Source organism: Opisthocomus hoazin, chromosome 7 (assembly GCF_030867145.1).
Source record: "Opisthocomus hoazin isolate bOpiHoa1 chromosome 7, bOpiHoa1.hap1, whole genome shotgun sequence".
Taxonomy (NCBI): domain Eukaryota; kingdom Metazoa; phylum Chordata; class Aves; order Opisthocomiformes; family Opisthocomidae; genus Opisthocomus; species Opisthocomus hoazin.
Window position 1 is genome coordinate 15,157,979 of NC_134420.1, and position 23,730 is coordinate 15,181,708.

Here is a 23,730-nt window from a genome sequence, read left to right on the forward strand (position 1 = left end):
GCCTGACCACCCTAGTGGCCTTCTGTGATGGAGTGACCACACCAGCGGACACAGGAAGAGCTACGGATGTCATCTATCTGGAATTCCGCAAGGCCTTTTGACACTGTCCTCCACAACATCCTTCTCTAAACTGGAGAAACATGGATTTGATGGATGGACTATTTGGTGGATAAGGAATTGGCTGGATGGTTGCATCCAGAGTACTGGTCAACAGCTTAATGTCCGGATGGAGATCAGCGACAAGAGGTGTTCCTCAGGGGTCCGTACTGGGACCAGTAGCGTTTAACATCTTCACAAATGACGTAGACAGTTGGATTTAGCACACCCTCCTCAGAAAATCTGCAACGACTCCAAGTTCAGGGGTGCGGCTGACACGCCTGAGGGACAGGATGCCATTCAGAGGCACCTGGACAAGCTCAAGAAGTGGGCCCATGGGAACCTCATGAGGTTCAATGTGGCCAAGTGCAGGGTCCTGCACCTGGGCTGGGGCAACCTCTCGTATCAATACAGGCTCGGGGATGAAGGGATTGAGAGCAGCCTGCCGAGAAAGACTTGGGGGTACTGGTTGACAAGAAGCTCAACATGAGCCGACAATGTGTGCTCACAGCCCAGAAGGCCAGCCGTATCCTGGGCTGCATCAAAAGCAGCACAGCCAGCAGGCCGAGGGAGAGGATTCTGCCCCTCTGCTCCACTCTGGTGAGACCTCACCTGGAGTCCTGCATCCAGCTCTGGAGCCCTCAGCACAGGAAAGAGATGAACCTCTTGGAGTGGGTCCAGAGGAGGGCCACAAAAATGATCAAAGGGATGGAACAGCTCTCTTATGAGGACAGGCTGAGACAGTTGGGTTCGTTCAGCCTGGAGAAGAGAAGGCTCCAGAGAGACCTTATGGAGGCCTTTCAGTATGTAAAGGGAGCTTATAAGAAAGATTGGGACAGGCTTTTTAGCAGGGCCTGTTATGAAAGGACAAGGAGAAATGGTTCTAAACTAAAAGATGGGAGATTCAGAGTGGATAAAAGGAACAAAAGGAACAAAAGTTTTATGATGAAGGTGATGAAACATTGGAAGAGGTTGACCAGAGAGGTGGTAGAAGCCCCATCCCTGGAAACATTCAAGGCCAGGTTGGACAGGGCTCTGAGCAACCTGATCTAACAGTAGATATCCCTGCTCGCTGCAGGGGGATTGGACTAAATGACCTTTAATGGTTCCTTCCAACCCAAACCATTCTATGATTCTATAATTATCTTTGTAAGACTTCATCAACAGTACATTGTGAGATTCAGGAATTGTGAGTGAACATTCCTTGTACATTTCACTGTTTTGAACTATTTGCAGGTAAAGTTTCCCTTACATACCAAAAAAAAACACTGCACCTTCTTCCAAACACCATCAAGAATTCCCAGGTAAGTAAACGATGTTTCGGAATACAAGAGAAACACTTCAGCATGTTCACTGACTATTGTGCAATTCAGGCTTGTACTACAGATACAACTCGTTCCAGTCATTATACTAAATTAGAATACCTATGCTCCTGAACTATTATACTTCCAGAACACACACATTTGAGTGAAATGCAAGCAAAAGACTATGTAGTAGTCCTTTCTTGACTGGGAGAGAAACACATCAGAAAACTCCATGAAGACACAGTATTTTTCATAACATCCTCTTTAAGAGCTGCCACTCCCTCCTGTAAGTAGCAACTTTCACTCCTGTATCAGACAAGAGAAGAGGGGGCCTGCTGTGGTTGCAAATTAGTTAAGAATTGAGATAGAAGTGAAATCACTTTCACCCTTATTTATCATACTAGGCTCCCTTATTTATGCAAACTAACTGCAATTCTGTCTCGATCAGAACTATATTTTTAACATAAGTTATATAAAATATATATCCATCATGTGCATATGCAGCCCCCCCATTACGACTGGATGCCCCAATAATGAATTGCTTTGACATGCTGAAGCACATAAATAAGTCCAAACTAGTTAATGTTTACTCAGAGACACCAACCCCTCAAAATTCAGGAGGTCATAACCATCCCGCAAAAGAAATCAGCTGACACCTACAGTTTGCAGTGAAGTTACAGGAGCAATTTTATACCAAGCAAAACGTGCATGCTTGTCAATTCCTCCACTCTATCTCAAACCATAGGTAAGTGTTAATAAATATAGATCTTGATTACCTGCAATAACTACAAAATAGACACTGATCTCTCCTGCCCAAGTAGAAAAGTCATTTTCTAGTAACTCCACTTCAAAGATGTACACGTTTAAAATATTCACCAGTCACAGAACTCAGATTCTTCATATTCTGAATTATCCCAATTATCTTCAAAATGGAAATGAAGATAATCTATGTACTGAGAATAGCAGATGGTTCCGTAACATTACAGACAGCAAGCTAAACAATGCACGGCTACCTAGAAGACAATTTTACAATGAAGCATGCAGTTTTGTACCAAAAAATCAATTGCAGAAGACAGTATTACCATAAGTCAATACAATAACCTATGGTGCTAAACCTCATTTATACCTAATATATGTCAGTTCATGAACACATTTGCTTTGAAACCTCTTCCAAAGAATTGGAGGCTGGGCATCAGATACACCTCCTGGCACAAAACCAAAACACTTTAAAACATGTATCCTGTAAAACAAATAGAATAATCACAACAGTGCGTCTACATGACCCTTGATTCTCTGTAAGACCAAAGCGAGGCAGAGAAAAAAAGATAGCACAACAGCAGTGTGGGTTAAAAGACAAAGTTAGAAACAGCCAGCTACAAAGTAGGCAGAAAAAAGCTGCACGTCAAGGGAATGAATGGTCACAAAGTCTGGACCGGAGAAGGAAGAACAACTTAGATGGTGGTAAATGTGAACCTAAAGAAATCAGGTAAATAAGCTTTTAGTGGACATCAGGGACACGAAAAACTTAAAGCATTCAGGAAACACTTAAATTTTAAGATAAGGCTTTATAGATGCAGAAGCTAAACCTACTGCTATAGGTGAAGTTTAATAGTTTCTTACCTGTTCAACACAAAAGTTTTTTAAAAGTTAAAAAAACAGAACGGTTTGTATTCTCTCAGGCTCCTTGCCCATTACAGGGTATCCTGGCAACAGCAAAAAAAAAAAAAAATCTTTCAGTCTACAGTATTAGCAGATTAGCAGGACTGAATTAGGATTGAATTAGAAGCAGCAGATTTCCTCCTACAACAACAAAAAGAAACAAACACATTTTATAATTTAATACTGTTAACAGGTTCTATTCAATAGCTCAACAACTGCATGACTACTAAGCATTGCTTTGCATGGAATAAGACATACGAAAGAAGAAGGAAACAACTTGCTATGAAGAAAAGTGTCAGTTCAGTGCAGTAGACAAATTCAAAAGCAGCTTGTCATCTGAAAGACTTACTTTTAAATTAACCTTAATTAAACATTCTCCTTGAATTCTGGAAGACAAAGGAAGAACCTTCATTGCTTCACTGAAATATAAGTGCCTTTATAATCTGCATTTGACTGTAGAATCTAACACAAACCCAGACTTTCCTTTTTTACAAACTATTAGCAATTTCATATGAAATAATGTCTTCAGATTCAGAAAATCTGAATACACACTACTAGAGTTTTTTGAAGCATTCTTTTTCTGTCCTGGTAACTATTCTCGTGCTGTATTAACATCTGATTTATTTACAAACCTGCACAGAAATAAACATACAAGCATTAACAATACCAATTACTTTGGTGTAAGTCTGTATAAACAGTTCAGTCAGTTTCAATTTGAAATCAGTTTAATTTTGAAAAACATAACACAGTCCACATACAGACTTTACAAAGTAACCAGCTGTTTTAAGACAGTAGTCAGTCACCTAAAATTCCATCATTAATACTTAATTATTTCAACATAAAGCAAAGTAACATTAAAGATCTTAATTAGATATCTGTAACTGGTTTCAGAGTGACACTTCACCTCCCTGTGCTTTGGTCAACATCAAACGTGCAAGAAAAAGCATCCTATCAATTGATGCTTTTTTCTGATGTAGCGTTTCTGGTTGTTCTGAGATGCATTTCTAATACTAAAATTCACCTTCCCGTTCCACCAGTTAGAGGGCTTTTTAAATTTGCTTTTTAATGCAGGTTTCAAGCAAGACAAGACTTTTGTTTCTTTTGGGAACATGGGTAATATTGTTCATGGAAAAAAAAAGCAGAAATACTAGCAACTAGGAAGGGTAGCAAATATAGTAGTACATTTATTAATTCATGTCAGTGACTGCCTAGTATTTGGCTGAAAAGCTCTGGTTTCAGAGTTTGTCACAAATATGTCTTTAGCCAAAGGAAGAAAAAAAAAAAAAAAAAACAACACAAACCAAAACAAACCACACACCTTAAAAGCATTTCAAGTATTCTGCCAAAGAGAAGAATGATTTAATGTTACATCTTCCCTGTTAAAGATAAGAAGCTGTGTCTTCCAAACTGCTCAATTTTGTCATGTGTGAGCAAAATAAGAAGCCTGCTTACCTTTATACACTTTCAGAAGAGTTTACAAATTTTTAAGATATTGTCCATAGAGATTTCAATTGCCAGTAAAACTATCCAAACAAACTATTATTACTCCCCTTACAAGGATTTCTTTCTGGTATTTCTCCATTACTCTTTCTGTTTGAAAAGAAAACTTCAGTGTCTAAATATCATTGTTTAGCACCAGAACAGTCAGCTTCTGAATTCAACACAGTAGGATTATACAGGAAAAATAAAAACACCTGCATAATCAAAACTAACAAGATACTAGCAGTGCAAGTATTATGGCATACCCTGCGAATAGTGTTGCACCAGAAGCCTGCTCTCATCAATCGGGACATTTTCAGTCCACCTCAGAATCTGTAAGAGTAGAGTTTAGTTTAAAGAACAACTTCCACTCAGTGGTACAGATGGTTTACCGGCCCAGACTGTTCCCCTCCGCAGCACCGATGAGGTACTGAAAGGGACTGCAGTACAGATAAGAGAAAAAAAAAGAAAAAACACAGAAGTTTTTTCCTTAAAATAGTAACAAAAAGCATCCAAACTGACTGGATGAGGTTCCAGTCTATTTACATCTGGCTTTCCTACATCCAGGGATGGCTCACATCCAGAAATAGTTCAGCTACATTAACATGGTACTTCTGTCAGGGAGAAGTGAGGCCATGATAGAAGATATCAAAAATTTAAACCTGAAGATAACACACAAAGGCAAAATGGATGTATTGTGATGTATATGTATTACATTCCAACACAAAACTATGAAAACTCATCACCACTAGAACATGTGAGCATGGATATGCAGGGCACAGCTATTCAGGGTAGCATCCATCTTCACGTGAAGTGTAACAGAATGGTAAAGCCTGTTCTAAAGTATTACCTGATGAACTTTATTTACACTTTTTTAGATAGTTAACCACTATGTGACCAGCTGTCATAAGCAAGACTACACAGATTTTGTAAGTGCTGCATTGACTGGGAAACGTCTGCTTCTAAAACTACTCCCATGCATCTCTGTTGGCCCAAACACAAACTAAACAGATCTCTGCTTATAAAAACCAGTGCAACTTATACGCATCCCAGTAAAAATGTGCAAGAATTCCAAGCTACTGAATAGAGCTGCTCTTACTGTACTTCATTCCACGCATTCAAAACAGTAATTTATATAGCCTACTCTATCTGAAATAAATTTGTTATATAAAATCAGGTTTTTGTGATGTAAAAAACCTCAATGAAAAAATTCCAGATTCATTTTGTGGCCCCCACACCCTCATAATGGGAGCAATCAGTCTGACAAGACTACTAGCAGAACACCAGCATCTCTTCAGGAACAATAAAGGTGTCCAGACCACAACTGATAATGGGAAACATAGGTCACTGCACGGTTTAGTTCTATTCCCTCTTTGGGCCATATTATACTCGGAACAAGAGCAAGTGTTTAAAACAACACTTAACTAAAAAATAGTAATTTTTTTTTCCTTTTTACACTGGCTATTGCCCAGAAAGATTCCCCAATGAAGTTACAGTCTAGCAATACAAGACTGCTTAATGTTAATGCTCAAGGCAGAACACTGCAAAATCATCACTGTTCCTTACCACATGTCTCCAAATGTCTGGTAAGAGAAACAAAAATAATGTGTCCTCCTTAGAACGCTCATGACCTAGGGCTCACTACAGAAGCTAATCAGGAACACCTCTTCCCAAAGCCTTTTATTTAAGCAATCCCTTGAACAAACAGTCTTCAATGAAAAGAAATTTCACCTTAAAATGTTGTCCACCACCGTGAATTTGGTAGGGCAGACACAGTTGAAGGGCAGAGAAATACGTGCATCTGATCTAGTCCACTATTGTCATTTGTGAACTAGTGAAGTTTATAAAAAAAATCTGCATGATAACCAAGCCAACTTCTAAACACTGTAAGAAGTGGCTCATGCTAGGACCTAAAGCTGGAATGCTTTGCTATCAGTTCCAAAACACCTTGCTTAGAGGGCACATTTGTATGCTGAAGTATCACCATCCACGCACAGAATGAGGACCAGAACTGAAAGTCCATCCAGTCTCTGACAAGAATGCTATAGGAGGCTAAGTTGGCTAGGTAAAAAAGCTCCGCACTATCCCTTACCGTGCAGTCTCCCTCTGTTGGCTCCTTGACACTGGACAAACTTCTGCCAAGTCATTTCCAAGTAAAAAAAACATACTTTAAGAGGTGACAAATGCAGTTGGTGGAGGAAGAAGGGAAGGAGTTATTCTGCCAAGTCCACATACTGAAACAGCTCAAAGGGTTTGTCAATCACCACAGTCAGCACGGCCAAGGAAGAGGGAACACACTACTAGGGCAACCAGGATTTGCCTCTTCCATCTGTGCCCCAAATTCTATCACCTTAGGCCTGCTGCAGGATAGCAGAGGAGAAGTTCTCCTGAATCTGATGATGAATAAGAACAAGACACAAGGCTGAATTTGGGTAATTCAACATCAGTTCTACTACTGTCTCAGACATCTGATAATCTGCAAGTGTAAATGAGTCCTGAATTCTTGTACTACTACTCTAGAAATGTAAAAAACAGTAATGCCGACTGACTGCTTCAGCAGTACACTTCCTTTTTCATTTGAACATTTAAGGAAAAACTATTGCAGCTTAAGGAGACAGCCTTAAGGTTTCATGTATGAATTTCAGCAGAGGGTTTTTTTTCCTTAAGTATTTATTCTATTCTGTTCCAGTTAGTAGTCTCAAAGAGTGTGGGGGTTTGGATATTTTTTTTTTCAAGTCTAAGACATCAGATCACAAGGATACAGTTACCATGGCTGCACTGCTGCTGTGCATGACTGGAGCCACAGTCAACTGTCAGCATTTCACTCAATCTGTCTCACTCCTCCCCACCCAGATGGAACGCTGCTGAAAAAGCAGGCTAGAGATGAGAAGACTACTGTTTGAATGTGTTTACCAATACCTGGCAACAGCACAATACAGAGTTCCTTAAGATAGTACCAGAACCAGTATTACTAGAAGGCAATACATCTGCATCAGACACTTTGCTGTAACAAAGCTACCCAGCCCAGTCTCTCACCTCCCTTAATTAAACCGAGTACAACTGCATGCTAACTGGCCACACAGCTTTCAAACTCAAAACACTACTCAGTTTGGCACACTAAACAAAAGCGTGTGCATAACTGTCTTGGACACTTCCAGCAAGACACAGTAGTGTATCATCTGAACATACCCATTTTCTCTGAACAACCTTTAACTGTTCAGATAAACAAGTTCATCTTCCTTTTCACCTCATTGATTAGACCTTGAAAGTTGGACGCAAATCAAGTTCTGAGGTGCACGAAAATGCACTGAGGTAGAAGAAAGCTGCTTACTGCAGCAACTAACCAGGACACCAGAGTGTTCTTTCTATATAGACAGTGAATTCAATGAGCTTTCTTTTTCACCCAACATCTTAGTCTTGCTAAAAAGAGTACTTAAGATCATTCGCAATGCAGAGGTGGAAGTCAGCAGCCTCTAGGAGTCTGCGGGTGTTTTGCCTCCTGAAGCTCCAATCAGATGCTGCCAGAATTAGACTGGACTCTTACATTAAGACAGCAACTTCAAAATTAAATCCAAAGCTGTTCGTTTCTTGCTTGACGCCTCATTTTCATTAAAGGTTCCTTGGACCTGTTGTTCAGGTAACCTGGACTTTCCTCGCCGGTTACCTGAACTGCACTAGTTAAAGGCTGTGGTCAAGATAATCTTCCTGCTTCCCCTCACACTAAGGTTTACCGAACTATTAAAATAAGTTTTGACAGTGGCACACTTTCAAGATGTCAGGCAGGACTACACTTTAAACTAGGATATCAAGAACTGAGCCACTAAATATACTACCTATGATTTCTGTGCGACGATATCCTGCGAAAACTGACAGAACTAATTAACCCACCCTGTATGCATACATAGGCTAATCCTCCCCTAACATGACAGTATCACAAACATGTTTTGCTTTTCAAACTGAAAGTTGGAATCCCTAGCACTCTTCAAAGAGTGTACAGGTCTGATAGCATGAAAAGAAAAATTGAAGATAATTTCTCTTTTAATCTTTAAGCAGGTTGAAATAATTCTTTGATTTTGATTTACTCTTGGGGAAAAATTACTCATTTGACTTCAGTTACCAAAAAGCTTAAGCCCCATCTATACTTCTTTCTACAGTCCCTAAATTTTCATGTTTATCAATACAACCCCTAGGACAAAAGTAGAAAAGTTATTCCAATGTCAAGCAAGAGAAATAAAATACAACAGCAGCACCTGGATACAGGGGAAGTGATGCTACTTTACGACACTTGCTTACCTAAATGTTGGTATCTGCATTTAGACAAATGCTTTAGTGCCATCTGGAATCTTCCCTAGTTTAGTACCGATGTTATGCCTTTAGTTGAGCCTTTAACCAAGTAAGAACACTCTCCTTTCCTTCACAAGAACATACTCCGTATATTCGTGAAAATAGTCTATACAACTGTTTCCCCATCTCTCCAGATATCCTGAGGACAAAGTTAAGTAGTTGGAAAAGAAAAATATTTTAATATACATGGAATGTCAATGAAATACTGGATGCCAAACAGTTGCGATTTTATTACTCAAAGATTAACACAACTGAATAGAGATTCAATATCTTCCACAAGCATTTTACCACCATTTTTTTGTAATCCTAAATGCTAGAAATCCCCCAGTCCCATGTTATTTAAACAATGAGGACTTAACATTACATAGCAACACTACAGATTGAGGCATGACTAGCTTTAGTTTTCTGAGAGACTCAGCTTACAAAACCATGAGAAAATTACCTTGAATTAGAACATTTCACCAAGTCTCACCTACATAAGTTTAATGAATGACTACCATTTTTACTTGAGTATATGAAAAAAGTTGTAGAACAGAAACTGGAAACCCAGCAAAATAATGAAAGATCACTGAGGAGGCATTTTACACATAAGAATCTGCAGTGGCTTTTAAGTTAGTCTTATCTTTCCTCCTCTTTCTCCCACCCCTTAGGCAATTTATATTCTGAAGCAAATCACTTCAGTAATCCAAATTTTGCCACACTGTGCTTTTACAAACCACGCATATTGCAATTACACCACATTTTTCAGGTACAGATGCCTCTGGTGCTTGCACTTTACAGAAGTATGCCTTCCCCATGGAACTCCTGTTCTGATGGACAATATTAGAAAAATCAAGATTGCGTAACACTAAACCACCTTCTTCCAACTGCAACACGCACCCTACTTATTAAGAAGCTGCCAAAGTTTTATATGGAAATGCTAAATCTACTCTGTTTTCTCTGTAATCTTCAAAATCATTTTTCTAAAGATCTGCTTCAACACTTCTCTTTGGAGCATCAGAAGAGTACAGTCACTACACAGTGTCTTTCAAAACTCTATCATAGTTGCAAGTAGCAAACTACAGGGCAAGTCTACCTCAAAGATTTAGTGGCATTGATAAGAAAACTGTTTTCAAAGAGAAATTACTTTCATACTCTAAATCTTTACACTGAAGTGAGCATCAGCTGTGCAGTATCATAAGTACAACAATATATATATGCAAACGGAGTTCAAAAAACCCATTCAAGCAACATGCCATAGTTTAGGGATACAATGTTATTTTAGAACGACCCTTATATTTCAACTGGCTATATTTTCTCTCTTACTTTCTTCATGCCATTTCAAGACAGGCTACAACACAGTAATCCACAGAATACTTCTAGCACCCATTTGTTCCTACAACTCCCTTCTCTAGCTACCAATAGATATCAATATACACTCAAGGGATTTGAAGAATAGACTTTCAAAGAAAGCAAGCCGTTTAAAATACTAGCTCAGAACTTAAAACGGTATTTATAACAGCATTCCATAATATAGCCCTAAAAAGCAATACCCTGCTGAGCAGAAACTTAGAAGTCAATTCACTTAAGACCTGAACTTACATCTTCTATCCTTTTAAGTAAAATTTAGGGTTCCACACCGATTTTGTCATGTAAATCTTACTAACATTCCATAAAGTCAAGTCACTGGTGTGGCAAGTGACACAGAAATTAACTTAGTTTGAAATGCTTTAAAGTCTAGAAACAAAAATCTACAAGTGATTTATCTGCAATTAAAAGACAGCTTCATCTCTTTCCTTCTCCCACTTTCTTTACTTTCAACTGCCAGTTTGTTAGTTTTGGGGGGGATGGATTCACTGGCTGTTGCTTGCAGTTTTTCCTATAATAAAAATTGAGATTACTTTTTTCTCTACAAAAACCCACTCAGCAGTAAAACACATATATCATTTTTACTTGCATTCTGCTGCTTAGTAGTTCCACTATATAACATCATAGTTACCGATTCACATTTCCAGAGAAGACCTTTATCTTCACACTCATGATCTACACAATCTCCAATAAATTTAAAAAAATTATAAATATTGACATAATCTGTAATTCCCCCTCCCATGAGAGAGTGATCTCATGATCAGTATCATAGTCAAAGATTTTTTACTTTATCTATTAACAATTTCATTCTTGGCTGCATGGGGCTACAACTTCAACATGTGAGGGGAAAAAAGCAACCCCATTGCGTTCTGGCCTCCAGCCTTACAGCTGGCACATTTTTCTGAGGAGTAAAAGTTAAACTTCAGAATTCTGGAGTCCAGAGAGTGGACCAGTGTATTTCAAAAAAAAAGCTCCTGTACAAGCATTAACATAATTGCTTTCTCTTATTCCCTAAAAGGAAGCCAGTTTCCTATAATGAAAAATGTATCAGACACCCACAGGTGTTTCCTATATTACAAATTATATCAAACAACCCACGGGTTTTTCAGATATTGTATCTTTTTTTCCACACACACCCACCCACATATGTAAGAGATTCAGTATTTCTTTCCTGCCTTTGATACCCCATCTATACAACTCAAATTTGGGCAACTAAACTCCCTATTCAGTAACTGGAGCATTAGGCATTAATTTGTATTTATAAACTGCACTTTTGAAGCACAGCATATCCAAGCTAGGTGTGGCTGGTACTCAGTTCACCCATGTTGAGGTTCTTTCTTTGGCTCTCAAAATAAATGAGTACACCAGGAGAGCATACTGGAACAGACAGCCACAGGAAAAAAAGAGTATATACCCATCTATGACTGAAATCATATTAATAAGACAACTGTGTCTGGCTCAACTACTGAAATAAAAGCAATCAAACATTTATAATGGGTTGAGAAAGAGTAAAGTTATAAGTTCAGTCCCCAATAACATATAACCAGTCTCACCACGAAACTTACAAGCTTTTGAATTATAAGTGACTCCAGAATAGAGCCTTAGCCCAAAAAACAATAAAGCTACAGAACTATAGACACAGCTTTCATAATCTGATGGCAAAGTAGATCCCTTTTAAATGGGGAAAGCCATCCCATAACACCACTGTTAAAGCAACAGGAAGGACTCATCAATGTCAAAAGGAATTGTAAAGTTTTACGAGTATGTAGCAGTTTATTAAAATTAAGCACTGAATGCTTAATGTCACAGCCATGACAGCTATTATCTTTTCTTACAACCTGCAGAGCTCAACAATTTGATGAAAGATGGTGTAACACCACTGCACAACTACTGGATTTCTATCTACATTGCCTTTAAATTTCCTGTTTCCCTTCTCTGAAGCACCACTTGTTAAAACAAAATCAGCACACTAATCACTACAGTACAGGCAAGCAACACGAAAAGATGCATTTAGGTTTTTTACCTTGACCATTAAGAAATGCAGACCTCTCACTAACGTTATCCTTACCACCTCCTTTATCAGACAAATTTCATTTAAGTACCATGTTCAGCGTACAGTATCTTTTTGTCACTAAATGTGGCTTGAAGACATAAAGAGCCCATCATCAGTGTCAAGTACACACACAGAAGGATCCTTTGATGAATGCTTGCTTGACACAGTCAGAAGGAAGAACTGACTACTTCATAGCCAGTTCAGTCTAACTTCTACAGCTGTCACTCAGAGCAATGAAAAGACGCTTACCAAAATGCTATTAGCCCTCAGAATTGCCATGAGCAGTGACAAACTCCTCCTTCGTAACAGCCTGAAAGAACATAAAGACAAACATGGAAGATGGGAATACAACCCCTACGCTACTGCAATTTTCAAATGGACTTCCATCTGGAATGCACCACCACTATTAAAAGCAAGAAATGTGCATCACCTAACTGGGAACTAGGGTCTTATGCTTCACTCTTCTAGAGCAACATTTACAGAAGCATCTTTCTTTCTACTACTAGTTTGGGAAATAATGAGATTCACTCCAAAAACCTCTAGTAGAAGTTAAATTTGCACAATAGAATCTTACTATACATAACACCGACCCAGTCAGAAACTCTGCTTATGGTCAGTGAAGGTGGGGACTGTGCAACTTCGTAGCAGGGATGAAAGAGGCCTATGATTCACCTGATACATAATAACAATGACAATGCTTTTAGAACTGCAATTGCTATATTCTAGAAGATATTTTAAAAACCCAGAAACAAGTCATTAGTTTTTACTAAAAAAAATTGGATGTTTCCATCCTTAATCCCAAGCATGTTTTGTTACCAATCTGGAAATCACATGGCCCTTTCACAAGCCTCACCCAGAACCTGCTTGGTCATCATAAAAAGGTTTTAGAGTTTTCTTCATGTTTAAAAGTATCTTTTGGCACAACTGACAAGAGCTGGCCTATGGTCTTTCACTGCTCATTTTCAAGAGGACACAGTGGACACAGGATGGAGACCACTAGACCATGGACTCCATCTCCTTACACACGTGGAACTTCGACTGTGCATAAATACTTGGAATCACTTCATTCAAAATTAAACAGGAATGTTCTCAAAACTTCCTCCAAGAAAACTAACCCTCAAATCTCACTATAGGCAGCTTCTGCTTGTGCATACGTACATGTTTTTTTACTCGTTTCTGCCTCCCCTCACATCTTTAACCAAATCCTCACTACCAGTTTCATAGGTGTGCTTCTTAGACGTTTTGCCAACATGCCCAACAACATATACCACCACTCCAGTAGAGTGTATTACAGCTACACAGTTCCATACACTTGTATGCTGAGGCCCTTTTGATAATCTTTTCCTCTGATGGCATGCAACACATTGCATAGATTCTGTCACTGAGCATTCCAAGTGTGAGTCCCATGAAAGAGGAAAATATACATCCATTTAACAGGATTAGGGGATGACTATGCAGAGTAACAGCAAGAAGAAAGAACATCCAAACGGTTAGTCGTGAACTTTTTCACCCGCTCCAAATCACATACACACTTTTTGGCATTTTACGGAAGTTATTAAATAAACAAAGGTCATGAAGAGTCTCGTATTTTACAGTAACACATTTTTTCCCAGTACTGTGTGAAGAAATATTCCACAAACAAGCAAGCTGTTAACAGCTTATACCAAATGTCTTCACAATCCTATCAATTCAGTCTATCCCATTGCCTGAGAAGTGTCCCAGGCTAGCTATAGAGCTGCATATATTATCCAAGAGTAGAAAAATATTTTACTTTAGTTGCTTAGTAGCACACAGTTTCCAAGACAGATGCTGGCACCCTGACACACCACAAAAACAATTAAACACACTATGAAAAGCTATCAACTTTATTTTCTGACTGATTTTTCAGGCTTGCCTCTCACCCCAAAAATATCAGGATCAAACATGATCACTAAATAGTTCCCCGAGTTCTTTGCTCTCTTCCTCCAACCTGACAAAATAAGATGAGGCAAGCAAGATATTATTTATCATTTCTCCCTATTTGTTTTATTATTGTGGAAAGTTTTACCAAAAACAACGGCTCCACATTTTGCTCTTCGGATAATCCAATCAGACATCTGGTCCTCTAGAATTTGGATGTGGTGTCTACTTTTGAGGTAACACACCATTCCTAAACCTGGCATATGAAACAACCTAGAGTACACAACAATCTTTAGGGTTACAGATCAAGATGCCGTTATGAGAGCTAAATCTAGATGGTAGACAAATATGCTTAAGACATCCTACTTTACTTCAGAACAGATCACTATGCTCACACTAGTGCCTCTTCTCAAGCAGGAAAGCCACAGTTTCCATCATGACTTCTAAAGGACATACATTAACCCAGTCATTGAGAAGTGAATACGCAAGCTTCCTACTTATGAAAATGTTGTGTAGTATGCTGGAACACTGAAGCTAGAAAATGTCTTATTTCAATATACTGATACAGAGTGATCTTAGCTAACTGCAGAGTTAAGCAAATACCTCAAGGCTTTTTAAGCACTTTGACAAAAGGGGACATCAATGAAGAGAAAGGAGACTGGACTAGACAGTCCAAAGTGTTTCTCCCTACTGACTGTTTCAATTCCATACTCGTTGTTTTCTTTAGCATTTCATAGGACATGCATTTCAAGCTTAAGCCAAGTAGAGCAGCAAAGCTGTTGAACCACAACAATAAGAGTTCACTCTCTAACCATCTGTTAATACTAGAACTATACACATAATTTCCTGCTTTAATACTGTTAAATTCAGATTCCACTATTAATTCACTTAAATTTCACTCTTAGAACATCAGCTGATTCTCTGATTGGTATACAAGCTATAGCATCACCTCTGTTAAGTGCAAGAGAAAAGGGTTCTGAAGGAAACAATCGTGTTTTCTCACTTTAGCAAGTCAACAGAAGTAGAGTGAACAGTTTGCAGGCAGCATCGTGGAGAGACATACAAACTATTTAATATCTTTAATTCCATAAGGGAATAATAATGGCTAGTTGATTTATATTTAAAAGAATCCAAATACACTACTCACAGCAGTTTACATACAAATCTAACTTGCTTGCAAAGAAACTATAATGCACTAGCCTACTTCAAGACATTCCTGTGGAACAGGCTGCTTTTCCTCAATTTCTAAACTACAACTTTCACTTTAACTCAGTGTTTTGCCTAAGTCCACTGTAAACAGACCTCTTCCGCAGTTCTTCTGACCAAAGTAAAATCTTCTAGTAGTATTATAAGAGAAGTTCATTTAGCAACTCAGAAAGTGCAGGATTCAATACTGCATATGCATTCTGCTTTTCGCACAGCAACTAAGCATCACCTGCGTTCAAGCAATATCATAGATAGAGCAAACAAATTACTTCAGTGAATTTAAACAAGTACTTAGAACTACAAGAAGTAAATATGCAGACTGGATACCACATGTGCATGAAGCTTCATTAAGAGGTTATATATTCAAAGATAATTCTGTAGTGTTCTTTTGTATAATACTCTTGCAAGCTACAGTAAGTCCATGCCTCACTACTGAAAACAAATAACACAGAGCTAAGTAATCACAGACCCTTACTACAATGTACATTGTACTGAAAATACACACTGCAGTGACCTGTTTGGAACACTGAAAGAGGGAGACTTCCCATCTTTCAGTATTCCAGGGGGGAAAAAAAAAAAAGCAAACATATTCATGCAGTTCACAAGCTACTTTATATACTAGCTGGAAATTTCAAACAAGCTTAATATTCATCAATTTAAAAAAAACCAAAACAATCAAACAAGAAAAGCACCCAGAACAAACCCAAAACCAAACCCACACTACACTGTTAAGAGTACATTTAGACTACTTCCATTGAAGGACATTTTAAACCCAAGTAAGATCACTAGCAGTAACATAATCTTTCATTTTCAAGTTGTCCAACAACTCACAAGGAACACTTCCTAAAGCTATCCACCCACTTGTAAGTTTTCCGTACTCTTCCACTCAGAACACTGTTTTAAAACAGCAACATACCTATTCAAAGCACCCCACTGTTCTAAAAATTTATCCTGACAGAGATGATCTTTAGCCTCAGTCGTACTTAAGTCAGAGAAAACACAAGACTGTAACACTAATTCCCTCCTGTGCTTCGAGAAGCAAAACAAAGCAAAACAAAACCAAAAGAACTGGCAGGTTCAAAGTCAGATTTTGCCAAATATATTTACCAGCAGTTAAAGCTTACCCAAACACTGCTATGCTCTTAAAAAAACTCTAATCGAAAGAAGCTGCCTTGTTTAAAAAAAAAAAAAAAAAAAAAAAAAAAAAAATCAAACAACCCACAAACAATCCAACCCTAACAAAATAGGCAGTGTCCTCACAAAAATACTCAGGCTTTTATTTTAAAGAAGGAAAGTGAATGCAAAATTAGCTATCAGCAAGGCTTATCTATTTTATTATCCGACAGACAACAGTGAAGCCAGAATAAAGTTCTGGAAGTTACAGCAACTGCACAAGCGACTGCCCAGGCAGGAAGTACTCGTAGACAGCTTCTCCCACTTCGACAAAACACACAGTTTAGAGCTCCTTCGGTCTACCGGGAAACAATGCACCGCCCACCATACCCAACCGCGCCACGACCTGCTCCGCGCCCAAAAGCTACAGTGGAACGGCCAGGGCGTCCCCGCGGCCGGCTCCCCACCGGGGATGAAGCGGTACAGCCACCAGGAAGAAGCTTCGGGGCAGCTGCCGAAGGACCCAACGTCACGGCCACGGGAAGAAAGAGGCGGCGGGCGGGTAGGGCTCCCTCCGGCGCAGCCCGGGCCTTCCCCGCCGCGCCCAGGCCCACGGCACCCTGCAGCCGCGCCGTGGGCCGCCGCGCCTGGCCCGAGCGCTCCGGGCTCACTGGTGCGTGTGCGGCGTCCCGTCGCACACGACAGGCCCCAGCAGCCCCGCCAGGCCCCGGCCCGGCGGTGCCTGAGGAGCGTCCGGAGTCCCCCACACAGAGGGAGCAGGCGCCAGGGCCGCATCGCCGCAGAAAAGCAGCCGCCGGAGCATCGGTCCGCTCGAAGCGACGGCAGAGAGCTCACCGCTATCCCGCCCATACCTCGGCAAACGCGTCCCCCCGCCACAGGACCCAGGCTGCCTCCACTCAGGCGGGAAAGCTACTGCTTGTCACCATCACCAACGCTCCAAGATGGCGGACATATCAGCTCCTGCGAGCCCTCCTCTCCCTCCCCCCCACCTGCCAATCATACCGCCCCGCCACCACCCTCCTCTTCGGCTTGCGCCTTTCTATTGGGCGGTGTGTGGGTCTCGGCCTCTCACTGGCAGTCTGGTGGGTGTCAGTCACTCAGTTACGCGACTGCAACAGGGTCGAAAGGGGATGGGGGCGGGCTTTCAGCTTCCTGTTGTCCAGTCAACGTATGGGGCGGGTGCACCTCGGTTCCCACCTTCCCGACTTAGCAACAAGGAAGCATCACCCTGACAGGCGTTTCCCTCGCCCAATAGAATGAGCAGGTTCCTTTTTAAAAAAAACGCTTTGCTCCCAATCTAGTGATGAGGCGCTCAGACCCGGCAGGAGGTCACGGCGGGAGGGGTGGGCGACTGTGGTGGCGATCTCCCCGTATCCTTACTCTCTACGTCTTGCCATTGGCCAGTGCTCCGAGCCACGCCCCTCAGGGCGCGGCGCGGGCGCCAAACTGCCTGACAACAAGTCGGTTGGAGGGAGTGCGGTGTGGCGGCCTGCGGGGCGGGGCGGGGAGGTGCCACCGAGCAGGGAAGATGGCTCGCGCGGTAAAGCCCTCGCTTAGCGTGCGGGAGGTGGGGGAATCAGTGCTCGCCTTCTCTACAAGAAGGCCTTTTCTTTTTCTGAGCTACCGTGCGGGTGCCTGTGGGACCTCCCACTCCACCTAACAACTGGCAGTGTATTTTAAGCAAAGAGCACCAGAATAAACGTGTGTGAAAACCAGGCAGGTGCTGTGCCCCGGCACTGGCAGCCCTTCCTGCGTGTCACCTGCAGCACTGCTGGCTGAGGTGGCAGCTTTGTAACCCCGCTGGGCCAGACCCTGCTGGCAAGGGCCTCTGCGTGAAAGCTCGTGTGACAAAGAGCTGAACAGGTGGCCTCGTGTGCCCCACAGCTGGCAAAAATCCACCTGCCACACGGTGGTGTTATCATAAAGGCCCTAGCATAATTGAAAGAGCTAGTGATCCACATAAAGGCCCTGATGTGATTAGAATTATAGGAGTTTGCTGTTTTTACATAGAAGAGTTAGTGTTACCTGTAAATCAAGGGAACTGTCCTTGAAGAGATAAGAATGTCCTGAGAAGACTGCTTGTTAGCACTTAGCTAGTTTTGGCTGGTTCTGGCTGAAAAGTCGTGTCCGAAAGTAACCTATCCTTCAGTATAAGACATTATAATACTAAAAATCACATCCCCTAGAAGGAAGACCCCCGGACCCTTCCTCACTGAACATGTACAGTGTGAAAATGCTGACCAAGTGTTGTGTAAACGATGTAACCATTCCGCAGCATGGGACTGCCCGGGGACTGAAACTTAAGAAATCGAATAAAGGAATGTCTGCTTCAATTTGTGGTATGCACGCTAGGAGGCAATATCCCACATGCATCTGGTGCTGTAGTAAGGAATGCTCACTTTCTAAAATTCCCAAACAAGTTTTAGAGCGTCTTTGTTTCTGCCGAGTTACTGTACCACTGTTTTGCACCCAGTGTCTTAGAGGCTGAAGCATATTCTGGCCAGCCAGGGTGCCTGTGGCCTTCACTCACAAAGTCATCTGAATTACCTTTGCCCAAAATGGCGGTGACCCCTCCAGATGCTGCCCCTTCACTTCTCAGGGCAGCCCTCCAGGTTTCAAACTATCACTGGCAGGATGAGATCCCCATCCTCAGAGGAGAGCACCCAGCTGTGGTCAACAGTGCTTCACCTGTGGGCAGCAGAGCCAGCGTCAGCTAAACTGCCTTGTCTTGTTTCAATGGGTTTTGTCTGGTTTTGGTGGGCTTTTGCCTGGTTTCAATGTGGTTTTGCCTGGTTTCAACCGTTTTCTGCTGCGAGTGGCTCTTGAATAGCTGTGGGGGCCTGCTGATTGGAGGTGGCACCAGCAAGGTGGTAGGTACCAAAAATGTCTGGTTGCACCTTGGGCCAGCAGTACTCACCTGGTTGCCACCAGCAATTATTTTAGGCCCAGAACCACCTCACATTTCCTGGGATTGAAGGTGCTGCTAAAGAGGGCTCTGCTGAGCCTGAGCCTTTCTCCCTGACCCAGCAAGGCAGTTCTGCCCTTTACATTTTGTGTTGCTTTTTTTAAAGTTTAGGGTTGGCAGTGATGTTTATGTATATAAGATGTCTACCTATCTATGAATGAAGGTTCATGGAGGTGCCTCTGTGCAGAGTGGGGTGTCACCTCGTAAAGCAAAGGGAGACAGCCTGTCTGCAAGTCCCAACTCCTGCACCTCCCGCCTTCTCAACATCCGTTCCCAGTATAGTAACAGAGCCAGAAAAGCCTGTTGTTGTCCTTATCAACTGACATCATGGACTTACAAAACACTCCCTTTCTTGGAGGCTTGCTGCATCAGGGCACTGCAGCACCATGACGCATAGTGTTAGTGCCTCTTCGTCAAAGTGTATAAGCAAGTAGCTGAAGGGGCTATGGTGAAGTCCAGGCCAAAGCTAATATTCCATCATACTAGCATTTGCCTTGCCCATGGTGATAGTAGCATGTGCTTTCTGTGAATGGTGCCGGAGCGCTCTGTTTTTATAATGAGTAAGTATGAATCATGCATGAGGTGGGTTTTTTTTGTATTTACATATATTCATTCTGATAGTTACTGGTCATAATATGTTTAAGAAGAGAAACACCTATGTTATGGTTAAGGCAAAGACTTATTTATTTACAATGAGGGAAAAAACAACAGAGCTGAAAAGACAGTTTAGTGATAGGGTAGTTCTTGCAAGCACCTCATGTAAAGCACATGAAAACTGAAGGGTAGCACAGATCACTGTGTTTCTTTTCTATACCAAAATAAGGGGAAAACCATACATTTCTTGAACTTCATTATGAATCAGCAACACAGGACAGAGCTACTCCACTTTGAATAATGTATCTTCACATCTTTCACATGTTCATCTTGTCACCGAAAATCCGGGAATAGACCTGGATGCACGGGGGATAATTCCACCGAACATGCATACCCCATACCCCTTCTGTGCAGTTTATATAGATCAAAATATGCATATTCATCTGATTACATAAGCCCTTCCTTTCATAGTCAAATCAGTCCATTTTCATACACTCCTCCCACCCGCGCTTGCGCAGTGCCTCCTAGTGGTGGTCGTCGGGGGTCCCAAGATGAAGGCTTATCCTCTTCATCACAGTTTCTGCGCAAACTCAGTCCTATTCTGGCTCTTGTCCCTGTGGCACGGGTCGTCTTGACCAGTTCTAGGCACCTGCTGGTTTTAATTAAAACTAACTTCTTTGGGGGGAGATGTATGACTTTTTGCTTCAGTTAATTCACACAATAGATAGGTACCACAAATACACCTGCAACTATTTGGTAACGCTATTTCTATTAAAAATCCCTCTTCACCATTAGTGTTTAACATTAATGATTACTTAGGGACTAAACCCTCTGTTCCCAGACCTAATGTCCAGATGGGCAGGGCTGTACAAGGGACATAGCAGCATTGTTCGTGCTTTATGATTAACTAATTCCATCACCTTGGTTACATTTCCCCCCTTTGGAAGTTTTGAAATAATTATCTTTTCAATACTTCCATATTTAAATTTTTTTAATCATATAATGATTAAATATTATTAAAATATACTTTTCAAAATTACAACACTACACTTATAGTCCACTTGTTTCGCTATAGGGTGGTGGAAGTGTAACAACCAACTCACTAAGGTTTTGTCTTCTTGCAATAGCCTGAATAATCATTTGATTAAAAGCTGTTCTGTTGGTGAGTTCCTTTTTCAGACACTAATATATGAGCAGTATTATTAAAACTACTACCACTAGAAGCGGTCCAGTACCGATTAAAGATTTGACCCAAGAACTAATATTCCACCTTAATCCATTAAAAATTTTATCAAGCCAATTTTCTTGCATGTCTTGTTGAATTTCCCCACGGGACTGATTCTCCTACCGCCCTTGGGATTGGAAGACATGCAATTATTTGGGTCACATTTTGTAAATTTGCAAATTCTTTTATAAGCCCAATCATCAAATTTTCTTCTGGAGTCCTCCTTAGGAGGTATATTAATTGTTCTGCTTTTATTGGCAGTGAATCAACGTTTTCTGTTCTTACTTCTAATACACTGAACAGTGCTCCTATTATCATCAGTTTCCAGATCGAGATACAGTCTGCCCGCATTTTACAGCAATAACTACTCTTTTTAGATATGTTTCAAAGTCAGTTTTGCAGTCTCTGGATCTCTATTGATGACTCTCCACAAAGGGGCCTTCTTCACTCGAGTGTAGTATATCCACGGTTCCACCCCTTCTACTTTGATCGCAGTGTAAGTTGTTAACAGTACCTGAAAAGGTCCTTTCCACTTCTCCTGCAGTGGTTCAGAGTTCCAAGTCCTTATGTACATGAAATCACCCGGTTGATATTGATGCACAGGTGTATCCAAAGCAAGCGATCTGGTCAGCACAACGTATTTTCGGAGTGCTTCAAGTTTTTTTCCTAAAGAAATCAAATACATTTTTAAATCCGTTTCCCCTGCTATTTTCATATCCCCTGGGATTAAAGGAGTCTGATAAGGTTTGCTATACAAAATTTCATGTGGACTTACACCATCTTTAGATCTTGGTTGGATTCTGATTCTCAGAAGTGCTAATGGTAAAGCTTGTGGCCACTTTAAAGACACCTCTTGACAAATTTTACTTATTTGTCGTTTTAATGTTTGGTTCATTCTTTCAATTCTCTTACTCTATTGTGGCCTCCAGGGGGTATGTAAATCCCAATTTATTCCTAAAATTTTACTTACTTGTTGAACTATTCTGCTACAAAATGTGGTCCCCTAGCGGAAGACATGCCAATTGGTACCCCAAACCTTGGTATTATTTCTTTCAACAATATTTTAACTACTTCTCTGGCTTTGTTGGTGCGACAAGGAAAGGCTTCCGGCCATCCAGAAAAAGTATCAATTAATACTAATAGATACCTGAATCCATTCTGCCTGGGCAGTTCAGAAAAATCAACTTGCCAATAATCTCCTGGGGTGTTACCCTGTTTTGTTACTCCTAGGGGTGCCCTTTTCCGATTTAAAGGATTATTTTTGAGACAAATTGGACACTTAGCTACTATAGATTTAATTACTCCTGTCATTCCTACACACACTGCAGATGATTTTAGGCTCGAGACCATAGCATCTATGCCCCAATGGGTCTGTGCATGTTTTTCTTTTGCAAGTTCTAACATGACTTGCGGGGTTACTATTACCTGCTTTTCTGGCGTTACCCACCACTCTTCTGTATTTTGTGATGCCTTTAATTGTTCTGCCAATTGCTCATCCAATTTACTATATTTTGGTTTCAGATTCAGGATTTTTATCTGTTTTACTGGTACTAGTGCAAGGATACCTTGTTCAGCAGCCTCCTTTGCTGTTTTGTCTGCCAAACGATTACCTATGTTTAGAGGTGTCTGACGAAATTGATGAGCCTTGCAGTGCATTACCCCCACTTCCTTTGGTTTCTGCACCTCTTCGAGGAGCTGAAGGATTTCTTCTTTATGTTTTATCGATGATCCTGGGGCTGAGAGCAATCCTCTTTCTTTCCAGATGGCTCCATGAGCATGAATCACACCAAATGCATATTTGGAATCAGTTCATATATTTACCCTCTTTCCTTTTGCCATTCGCAAGGCTTGCTGCAACGCCACCAGTTCTGCTTTCTGTGCTGAGGTATTTGCAGGTAGCGTTCCTGACTCCAGTACCTCGGTGGTGGTGACAACAGCATATCCGGCCATTCGTCTTCCCTCTTTGACAAAGCTGCTCCCATACGTGAACAACTCCCAATCAGGATTCTCCAGAGGCTCATCCCTCAGGTCCGTTCTGCTGGAATAGACTTGTTCAACAGTTAGCAGGCAGTCATGTTCTAGATTTTCTGTCGGATTCTCCATCGACAGAAATATTGCTGGATTTACGATGGTTGTGGTTTTTAATTCCACATCGTCTTGCTCCAGTAAGACAACTTGATATTTCAGCATTCTGCTGGGGGACAGCCAATGACCCCCCTTTTGTTCTAGAACAGTTACCACCATGTGTGGTACATATACCACCATCTTTTGGCCCATAGTCAATTTTCGAGCTTCTTGAATCAGTAATACCGTTGCTGCCACAGCGCGCAAACATCACAGCCATCCTTTACTCATGTTGTCGAGTTGTTTAGAGAAGTATTCTACTGGCCGCTTCCAGGATCCCAGACGTTGTGCCAGCACTCCA

General features: G+C 41.1%; 1 protein-coding gene across 9 annotated transcripts in view; it reads right to left on the bottom strand.

Moving 5' to 3' along the window:
* Nucleotides 1-17,499, bottom strand: part of PPP6R3 (protein phosphatase 6 regulatory subunit 3) — a 77,764-nt gene extending 60,265 nt beyond the window's left edge. For 7 of the 9 annotated variants that reach the window (XM_075426361.1, XM_075426360.1, XM_075426359.1 and 4 more), the window contains exons 1-2: nt 17,373-17,499; nt 3,021-3,103 (exon numbers count right to left, since the gene is read on the bottom strand). The gene's annotated coding sequence lies outside the window, so the exon portion shown is untranslated. Of the gene's footprint in view, nt 1-3,020; nt 3,104-8,831; nt 9,022-17,372 lie in introns of all 9 variants that reach the window. The other 2 variants (XM_075426357.1, XM_075426358.1) reach the window with 2 other exon arrangements.
* Between the last annotated feature and the right edge of the window lie 6,231 nt (nt 17,500-23,730).